This window comes from Cygnus atratus, chromosome 5, assembly GCF_013377495.2.
Source record: "Cygnus atratus isolate AKBS03 ecotype Queensland, Australia chromosome 5, CAtr_DNAZoo_HiC_assembly, whole genome shotgun sequence".
NCBI lineage: Eukaryota > Metazoa > Chordata > Aves > Anseriformes > Anatidae > Cygnus > Cygnus atratus.
Window position 1 is genome coordinate 238,287 of NC_066366.1, and position 11,016 is coordinate 249,302.

Consider the following 11,016-nt stretch of genomic DNA (forward strand, 5'->3'; position numbering starts at 1 on the left):
AAAACTATGGTACTTCGCTACAATAACCAATTGAAATGAAAATTAACGTTAACTGCATTTATCCCTAATATTTCTTCTTTAAGTAGAAACCTCTTAGTCCATCAAGGTTCTTCCAGATGTTGAAGGACCAGGAAAGCTCCCTCTTCTGCTTCCTGGACTTCTCCAAAACCCATTTGCCAGCCACTCCTACAGGCACCCCTGAGAACTTGCACCTGTGTTATTTGCTGCCAACACACCGTTATTCCAAAACATCACCACAAAACATACACCAAAAAAAAAAAACACAAACAAAGCACTTCAGCATTTACAGAGCTGAGAGAAAAGAGCAAGAAGAAGCCACACACAGGCAACTTCCATATATATGCGTATGTTTAAATAAAAATCAGAGACCAGTTAAGAGACCAGTTACAAGGCTTTCTAAAGATACCAAACAAAAGTCAGCAGACAAATGTTTATACTCACAAATAACAGAAAATGAGATACCAATAGGCACTTTTCCCTTGCTTTCTTGTTGAACAGAGGATTGTTTTGGTCCTGCTTCTTTCTGGTATGTTCAACTATTTGGTCCTTACTGGTGTTCATATGTACTACAAAAATAAATAGTCATTAATTAATTTTATGTAGCAGGCACAGATTCTCCCATCCTCTACTGACTTAAAGCTTTTCTTATTTTCCATTAACTACAAAAAAATTATGATTTTTTTTTAAAGCGTACATCACAGCCCTACAGAAAACAGATTTTCATGTCACTGAACAAAATGACAATTCTCCTAAAGGGCTATTTCATAACTACATCATGGACAATATCTCTCTAAATGGAAGCCTTGGGTAGGTTTTAGAGAGTGTTGCTTCCAGAAAACAGAGCGTGCAGACAAACTTACAGCACAATGAGATCTTCGCCAAGACAGAGAATCATTCCTAAACAGCAACCCAAGATTTTTTTGTAAAGACAGACAGCTCCCCATCCCCAAAGGGAGCAGAGGTGTATGCAATTAGCGTACTGAAGTCCAAACCACCTGTCGTACTGGTGGAAAAGAAGATCATCTTCCTTTTAGTCTTCTTCCTATATTTCATTTCCTCCAGGTTTCCTGGCAAGCCTAACTGGAGACATGGCTGGGTCTCTGCCATTTTTAAATAAATTATCAGTTTGACAACAACTTGGACATATGAGTACTCAGCACTGGTACAGTCAAGCGATCATAGTAAATGAGCTCCTGAGAGATATGCATATCTGAAACACTTCTGTATTCGTTCATCTAGAAACCCTGAAGCACAAGAACCAGTAAGTGGAAAGGGAAGACAGTCAGAGGTCTAGCTGAATTATTATTTTTCATTATAAAAATAATTTTGTAAAATGGCAGAATAAATAGCGGAAAGCTCCACTGTCTAGCTCCAGAGATAAAAGTATGAAGTTGTTTATTTTTCTGGCTCCTAGCTATCAGTATCAAAACCAGATTTTATTTTTTTAATGTATTCCATTTCATGGAATAAATTAACCAACACAGCTTAATGCAATAATATTCTGCCAGAGATCCTCTTCTTCCACAACCAGGTTGCACTGTAACATACTTAAAACAGCATTCTGCACACTCGCTGCCTCTACCACCTCTCCTCCAGGTCTACTCATTTTGTGAGCTGTGCTGTTTCCTGACCTACAAAACCACAACTGTTTCTGAAGCCACGATGTGTATGGTATCAATGAACTGAGTAATCTCAAGTCAGTCTTGGAGTGAGGAGTTATCTTTGAGCCAAATCAGATTCCCCCATTCAGTATGCTTGCTATGCACCAAAAGCAGAGAGATGTTTCCGGCCATGGGTTTTCACTTTTTGTCCCATCCTAGTACCTGAGCACAGCCCTGGTGATACCGCCCCGAACAGCGGCATTTCCCACACTGGTGCTTCAAAGATTCCCAGAAGTCCTTTGGCAGACTCGAATTCTGGGGGGAATATAAGGGACACAGCTGGAAAACTTGCATGGTGGCTACAGCCACATACAGCTGCTAAATTCTGCTCTGAGCTGGTAAGGTGATAACCTCTACCAGGAACAGGAATGCTGAACATCAGTTCCTACTTCATTCATTGTTTGGAATCTCTTACATGCCTCAGATTGCTTTTGATGGATTTTATGTCCAGAGACAACTTCCTAAAAGATTCCAACTTGCAGTACAATTAAACAGAAGAAGCTGATGAAGCTGTTTTACATGTTGAGCATGTCAACTAAATCAAGACTTCCGCTTGAGCAACGTGACTTTACCCATGTGAATCAGAGCAGGCCGAGCGCTGGTAGATCACAACAGCCAACTGTTGTAAAGGTCTCCTCTACTTTTTTCCTCATCTTGTGACGCTGGATGAAGACAACAGTGTTAGAGCAAGATGAATAAAGAGCTACTTCAAGTAGGGAAGTAAAGCAGGCATTTGCCATAGAAACGTCTCAGAGTAAAGTCAGATAAATTAGGATGGGAATTACTTCATTCGATAAATAATGCCAAATTAAGTAATTAAGAACCCTTTATTGATAGTGAGGATATCTATAACAGAATGAAGTAGATTTTTAGATGTTGTAACAGTGAAATACTCATCTTTCTTCAGACTGTTCTATGGCCAGACAAGCTGACCAAGCTGCACGTCCCAGATGGGAAAAATAAATAAATAAATGTACAAAAGCCCCAGGATTTCCACCCCAGATGAAACTGAAAACTCCAGCATAAACTCAGACCAGTGTGAATTCATCTCTCCTACTTCTCTCTTCCTATTAAAAACAGGAATATTCTGTTGCTGGCCTTATAGTTCTAAAATACAAGTAACTTTCAGAATTTGGACCCAAACTACCAGGCAAGCATTATACAACAGTGCCTACTGAACAGATTATTCTTTAAATGCCTATCAGAAGAGCAGTTCCAGCAAGTCGAATGTTTTTATGTGAGAAGTACCTCTACAAAATCACTGAACTCACTTGACAAGTTTCTATAAGCAAACTGCAATATTCAGTGGCTAGTTTGGTCATTGCTTCAAAATAATGTTTTCAAATAAGAGAAACAGAAGAAATTTTTAAAAATAGTAGAAACAACACTATTTGTAATAAAAGTCTTCCAATCTAACGTGCTACTCCTACACACACATACTTCTCCTCATACGTGATTTTTCACTAAAAATGGCACTGTGAGAATGAAGTGTTGTAGTACAATTCATTTAAAATTTCCTAATTTTGCGTATCACTAGAAATTACATACTGTTCAAAAACTATTAATTGAAATAAAAGTTCTGCAACTGCAAATTTTTTACAGCATCTAACATCATAGAACTTTACTTAGTTTTTAAAATTTAAGGTGATGAAGACTGTTCAAAACTTACAAAGCCATAAGAAGCTGGGTGTAGATTAAAACTACAGTATAACATACATTACTCCAGGTTAGCAGTTTCCCTACTGCTCCAAGGCTTTAAAAGAGTATTAAGGAAAAAAAAAATATAAGTATTAAGGAAAAAAAAAAAGGTCAAACTTAAGTAATTTTCTTAACTGGGGAATTATGAGTATAACACAAAAATGTTCTTAAATATGTTGAGAGTACAGTGTTGATATTGACTTAAAAAAAAAAAAAGTAACACCTCGCTGAATTCATTTCATCTATAACAAGCGAATTCATAAACCCAAATGCAAGGACTACATGAAACGGCTTGGCAACAAAACACATTAGGAAAGGCAACAGAGGAATAGAAAGGCTTCCCGTTTCTCAGTCAACGATTCTAAAACAGCAATATGAAAAAACCAACAATGGCAAGTCAAGATCAGAAAATATTCTAACATAAACCTCAAAGACTAGCATCTGTTGGCTTTTTGTTTATTTTTTGCAATATACTTTGGACCCCCGATTTTACTCTTGGAAGACGGTTAAACCATTCAAGCCTATGAGCAAATTTAATAGGATTTTAAAAGGTTATGCTAAAACTAATATATACCAATAGCCAAACTGCAACATACAGCCTAGATCTCAGGAGGATTTAAAATATATTTCTCAGAGGTCCCTGAATGAAGGGCAAAAATAAAAGTAGAACTTGAGCCAAAGCCATTCTGCTTCACTCTCAAGACAACTACAATGCACAGATGCAACCTGAAGAATACACGTTTTATTACTTTTTAATACATATTTTTTTGCTTCAGATTGGAAGAGAAGTCCTGAATTTCCTAAGGCTCCATTAAAAGTCCATACATAAGAAAAACAAATCCATTCACAGCAATCCAAGAACAAACTAGTTCAAGGAAACAATAAAATAATCAGTTCTGAAGACAGAACAAAAATCTTCAAAAGTCATTAAAATCAAAGCATATTAGGTTTATTTTCTCCCTTTTTTTTTTCCTATGATGTAACTTTTCACTTCACACTTCATCCTTTACTGTTCTGCAGTACAGCACTATTTAGCAATTTCTACCAAATTCCCTCTGATCTTGTTGTTTTTAAGTTAGACAAACTTGAAAAGGCAAAGCCACCTAGATGGAAGTTTCCAAGCCAAAGAATGCTTCAGATCAAGAATAATACTGATTTCCGAATTCTCTGATAGCTTTATTTCATTCTCCCTCAAAACCTATGCCAACCCTAAATGGGTAAAATTATCTGCAAAGTTTTCTGGGTATTCTTGAACTGGGACCATGTGCAGTCTTTAAAATACATGGATTCCATGAACGTATTTTCAGCTGGCACGAAAATTAGGGCAAACAGCTGCAACTGCATAAGCATATATGACTTACTATAAAATGCCTTCCTATTAAAGTGATTTGAGAGACATGATGGCAATACACACCGCTTAGGAACCGCCAAGCATATCCTCCCCAGTGTTACAGCAACTGCTCACAGGGAGATATATTTCCATCACAGCCACACCAAGTAGGTGTGTATATCCATTAAGGATTTAGCAATGTTTGTTCATTCCTTTACACAAGGTGCCACTAAATCGCCTTGGATCTGTGGAAAATAGAAGCCTACTAACATTTGTAACAGAATACTGTCAAAACAAACATGAAAACTACAGCCGTCTTCCTGAACTGCTTCCATTCATATGAATGGGCTGCTTTTTCGTAGAGAATATCAGCATCTCCCACCACACGAAATGTGGCATGTTATTTCACCACTCCAAATCCTGCCAGTGATACTTCTTGCTCTATAAGTAGCCCACTGGCACCATTCCTGCAGAAGACCAACCTACAAAACCACAGCATGGCTTCAGCTTAGGGTCACAAGTTGTTCTGACACCAGCAGCCGACCGAGAAGCGTGTCTGACATCAGAGGCATTGAATAACTGCTTCTCAAATGGCAGGAGGCTGAAAAGGTTACAAATTCTGCATGCCTTGGCTAAGAAATATCTTTTTGCAGCTGCAAGGGAGAAAAGATAATCTGAACACAGAGAAGAAAGGTGAATCCTTGCAGGCACAGAAGGGGTAGGGAACATGGACAGTCCTTCACTGTGCACACACAGACGACATTATCAGCCAGTTCTTGAATTGAATTAAATTACACAAACATTACAGGAATTATAGTAACAGCTAAAGTAAGTTAGAAACAATACTGAATGCAACAGAAACCATTGATCTTCTTTGGGACAAAGACTGGAATGTCAGACTATTTTTTTAGTTAATAAATATTCTAGACTATCAAAGCCAGAAGATGCTGTTTTGATCTGCATTCTTCTGCAGAATGCATTAGAAAAGAAATTACATTTCTCAACATCTGGTGAAGGATCAGGTTTCCAAGGAGATGAAGTCTAGGCTTTGGATAAGTAGCCTTACTGAAGTTTTCCAATGAATTGAGGTAAAAAACGCAGGTGCAATGTGCACTTCATGCTAGTGAGCTTATCTGCCTTGACATCCACCTCATTCAATAGGAAATTCACTTAAACGTACACCACAGGTTATTTGACAATATTCAAAGTGATTAGCTACAAGTAAGAACAATTTGATAATCATGACTGGGATATAACTCAATACACTAAATCTTTAAAGCAAAAGCATTTTCATTTTGTTAAGTGCGCCATGTCGTGCTTTGTTTCACCCAAGTGTCTTGGGTCTCACCTAATTAACACTATAGGAATACACAAAAGCCATACACAGATTTTTGGGTTTGTTTTGTTGGTGTTTAAACCACCCAGATGACCACCTTACATTTGATCTGACTAAACATGGAACACATTTACAATTACAATGCAGGACAACCACCAATACACATGCGTGTGCGTAACCACAAGAAGCAGAGTATAGTTCTCCTCTGTTTTTTCAGTCCACTGTCTAAAACCTACTGCAAGACCGAGCCTCAAAGCTTCTTCAGCACTTTTGAAATAGCCGCAAAATACCTTCTTTGCTTCTTCAAGCACGTCCAAAACACAGACCCTAACATCTACAGTATGATCAGAGGTTTCAACAACTAACTGTAAAAGTCATTGCTGAGTTCACTCGTTGTCATCTCAGTTATTACATTTATCTAAACCAATTACTTTGGTCCCACGTTTTGTAAGTATGACAACAGTCAAAGTGAAAGTTTCAAACCACATTTGAGATATTAAAAAGAGAAATCTTGAGTATTCTTTGCATTCTGTAGACTTACTGAGAACAAGGAAGCTACGCAAGCTTAAAAATATGTATTTATTCTGGGCTTCTCTTTGCAATCATTTACATATGCCTTTACACATTTTCTGTTGAAGAAAATTAACTTTTCAGAGAACTTTAAACTTTCTAATACTTGGAGATATAGCTAGCTGCTTTTTACTGCTTTTCTGTCCTCTTTCCGAAGTACACTATGGGCAAACTGATGATAAAAGTGAAAAAGTGTACACATGACAGAACTAGGAGAAAAAAAAGGCACTATGGGATCCATCAAATTCACCTTGCTTGACCTAACAACTACGTATTCTTTCAGGTTTTCCTGTACCTCCTGTCAAAGCATTAGCGCACAGACAACTGGCTCTGTGTTGAAAACAAAACATTGAAGTTGAGCATGAATACAGTGCTTTTGTGTTCATCTAAATCAATTAACCTGCATGTTTCTATGTATTTCTAGTGTGCTTGAGAGCAATTTGCTTTTTAAAAATGTTCTTATTCATCTGCAGCACGCAGGTGGCAGCTATCACATTAGGTCCCAGCTTTGTCATCATTGTCTTGGATAGTGTTAAGGAACTGTGTGTAACTAAGCGCTGCCAACGAAATCCAATGAATGTTCATTTGTTCCTATTCCCTGTTTCCCCAAAGAATCTTTGAGAGCAGGTATTTGGAGGAAAAAAAACATCTCCAGTAAGGTCCCCCTACAAACACTACCTTCCTGATACATATACCCTTAGCAAGGGTCCCCAAGCACAGCAAGTTTCCTGGAAGCTGACGGTGGTAATGACTTGGCACAGCGACTACCTTCAGCTCTGGCTTTGCAGAATCCCAGCTACAGCTCAGGTAGTTTACAGACACTCCTGCACCATCCTAAGGGGCCTTGTAGGGAAGCTCAAACCAAAGCAGCTATCCCCAGTTTCCTATGGTACTTCTGTCTCGCCTAGGCAGTCTTCAGATGTACTCCTCCTTTTACAGGCCTTGAGTCTACACAGCACCGTCCAGCACAACGGTCATGTGGACGGGCAATGGAAATGCACAGCATAAGAAAATATGGGATGAAACAGCGTGTTAATCTCTAACCACAGTATTTTGTTGCTATTTTACAGTCTGTTTTCATACGTAGACATAAAATCATGAATGGTTATGAGAAGTACAAACCCACAAAGCCTAGAAGTAGTAAAGGTTTTCCCCTCAATACGTAAATACAGTTTAAAATATTTGGACAAGAGGTCTACAGTTGCTAACAGCTCAAATAACTGTTTACATCTGCATATTCCTAGAACACACAAAATGTGCATTCTTTTGGGGGCAGAGTTTAACTTCAGCCTTCTGCAAGACCACATACTGAGACATTTAGCCAGTACTAACAGTTAAACAAATAAACAGCCTTCCTTTTCCCCCTACAAACCTAGCTGCAGCCTGTGTATTATCAGTTGCTCCCACTTAAGAAGTCCTTTGGATAAAAGAGGGCTGAACAGTCCAGGGCAGGTCCTTTATCTAACCCACTGAAAAGAAATTAAAATGACATTTCATTCTGAACGTTCAAAGGCCAAGGTTTTGAAGAAATTTCTACTTAGACTCAATTTTATAAAGAGATTAAAAATAATTTTAAAAGACGATCGTTATCTGCAGCTGACCCTTTCTACCTCCGATACCATGCAAACACTTAAAAATCACTGTGAGCCTATTTGCTTCAGAAGCAAGCACACACACCCACTTGTTTCCTCGCTGTTATTTTTGAGTACTAAATCTTTCCAGAACTGTCACAATCGAGGCACTGGAGTAGCAGAAACTTCGACCATTAAGAAGGCAAATGGATTCTCCGGGAAATTAACAAAGAAACGAACCAGACCAAAAAACACAAGCCCGCAAAATCCTGATCCTGGGAAGCCACCGTCACATTCCCTCCGCCCACCGGGGATGCCCCGGCCGCAGCTCTGCCCCCGCGGCCGGGAGCCGCCAGCGGCCACGCCTCGCTCCCACCCCGCCAGCCCCGGCCCCGGCCCCGGCCCGGCCCGACCCGCCCGAGCCGCAGCCCCCCGCCTCCAGCCGCCCCCCGGTCGGCCGGGGGCGGGGCGGGGCGGGGCGGGGGCAGCGGGCGGCTGCCGGGCCGGCCTCCGCTCGCCCTCCGGGGGGCGCCGTCTCCTGGGCCGGGGCCCACCCGCCCTCCCTCCCGCCGCCCCCCACCCGCCCGCCCGCCGGGGCTCACCGCCGGCACCGCGCCCCGCCCGGGCCGGGGGTGCAGCCGTCGGTCGGCGAGGCGCTCGGCGCAGCAGCCCCGTCCGTGACCTACTTTCTGCCTGGCTCGCCACCCAGCGGCGCACCACTAACCTACTTTCCAGCCAATGGCACCCTCCGCCGGCCCCGCACCGGACGCGGCCGCCCGCCAACGGGCGAGCGGCTCCCCGGCGGCCCCGTCCAATCGGCTAACAGCCGGGCCCTCCCGGAGCGCCAGCCAATCGGCGAGGCGTCTATGCGCTTTGGTCCCGCCCCTTCGGGCGGAGGCGCGAGGGCCCGGATGTGGCGGCGCGGCGGTTGGTGCTGTTGGCCGCGGGTGCCCGGCGGGGCGGCGGGAGCGGCTCGTGCTCGTTCCCAGCTCCGCCATTTTCTCCCCTCCCCTCCCTTGCCGTCCTACCGGGCCGCCGCAGTGCTGTGAGCGGCAGGCTGACAAGGTCAGTGTACAGGTCGGCGAAGCACCGAGCGCCTTCGGGCAGCCTGAATTCAGAGAGTCTATGCAGCAGCGCTGGCACGCGCAGGGGTGTGTTGCAGGAACATAACCATAGCGTGGTTGGTTTCAAACGCCAGCACGTGTGTGGTTGTACCATCGCTACATCTCGTTATCGGTGCCACATTGTGATTGACGTTTCCTGTCCTGTGCTGCCACGCCACAGGTGTTTGTCGTACATCTGTAAAGAAAACACCGCTGAAAAAGCTCGGGCTGTACTACTACCAACATCACAGTGCAGCAGGGGTTGTTCCATCCCACTATCACGGAATGTGCACACATCCCGTGACAGGATTAAGGTTTAGTTTCCACTTAATTGGGACTAAACACAGGCACCAAGGAGCCCCTGCTGGACGCGTACCTCCTGCCCCCATCAGAATAGCCTTGCTCAGTGAACAGCCCTTCAGCAGGACAGTGTAAATGAAATATGTTAGCCAAATGAAAATGTATACCATGAAAGAAAAAGAAGAAAACGCATCTTGTTTTAGCAACCGTTTTGCTGTTTTGCTTTGCTTTAGTGCACAGAAGTTATGGAGGTGGAGAAATCTCCTTGACTACTTCTTTCTCACAAGTAGTTTCCATTGTTGTTTCTACCCACCTGCAGAAATAATCTTCAGTATTCATTCAGTCACATAGCGGCTGCTTTAATGAGCCCAGTCACTGTTGTAGGGAACGATGCCAAGAGTAATGATCTTTAGTTATTTCTGTAGGAAAGCAACTTAGCAGGCCATATGTCATATTTCCCAGTAAATGATTGTTTTGAATTGTTTTTATACTGTAGTTTCTATTCATGAGATATTGAAGGAAGTAAGAGCATCTGGTTAATCAAATTCTGGTTTTCAGCATATGATGATCTATACCAATCCTGTTCCGCTACTTTCTTTAAAATTTTATTTTAAAGTTCAGTGCAGGGAATTTATCTCTGTAGGTCAATAAGGCATTTTATAGAGAGCTGTTATACCTTTAACATTTTAAGGGTGCAGAGTTTATCACTGAAGAGCTAAGAAATCACAATTTGAAGCTTAATGAGATCTGAGTTCCACTACTATCACCAGGAAGGAGTTTGCATCACCCTTATACCATGTGTTTATAAACACAAAAAGCAGATAGAAGGGGTAAAACCTGAGCACAGGTAGGATATTTTTTACTTACAGGGTAATTCTTGAAGAGGCACTTGAAACTGAGATGATACTGCAAACTGGAACCTGCTAGAAAGACCAGCTCTGTCGTGTGCATGGTGCACAGGAGCTTCCGTTTCAATAGCAGAAGCATTTCCTCATCCAGTCAACTCTGACCTAATTTTCAGAATTTGTTCTGTTTTTAGAGAAGGTAGTAAATTGCTCTTTGATCAGAAATGTAGCTGCCTCCTTAGCTATATAAGCGTGAATGGTTACACCATACTTACACATAAAGAATTTGGATTCATATCTGGCTTCATTTTATGATGTAGAAACAGGAGGAGCATCTGTTATGTGGTGATTGTACTGAAAATTGTGATTATTAATAGGAACAACTAGACTGTGTTCCAACCTATTGCTTTTCTGTACTCCATTCATGGTTGAATAGTACAGTAGCCACTTTCCTACGCTTAGATTTATGACGTTGTATCAAGAAGAGTAGGGGGTATGTTCTTCATCAAATGCAGCCTACCTAAGGTATAACGAGGCTATGTATCAGGGGATTCACTTTAGAATCTGCAATTTTTCATTAA

The 11,016-nt window shown here is 41.8% G+C and overlaps 1 protein-coding gene across 11 annotated transcripts in view; it reads right to left on the bottom strand.

Moving 5' to 3' along the window:
* The window catches only part of BMAL1 (basic helix-loop-helix ARNT like 1), a 50,810-nt gene extending 40,244 nt beyond the window's left edge, over positions 1-10,566 (bottom strand). Inside the window, exons 1-2 of one of the 11 annotated variants that reach the window (XM_050711256.1) lie at positions 10,458-10,537; positions 9,216-9,486 (exon numbers count right to left, since the gene is read on the bottom strand). The gene's annotated coding sequence lies outside the window, so the exon portion shown is untranslated. Of the gene's footprint in view, positions 1-462; positions 588-8,789; positions 9,009-9,215; positions 9,487-10,457 lie in introns of those variants that run through there. The other 10 variants (XM_050711257.1, XM_050711251.1, XM_050711252.1 and 7 more) reach the window with 10 other exon arrangements.
* Positions 10,567-11,016: the final 450 nt, after the last annotated feature.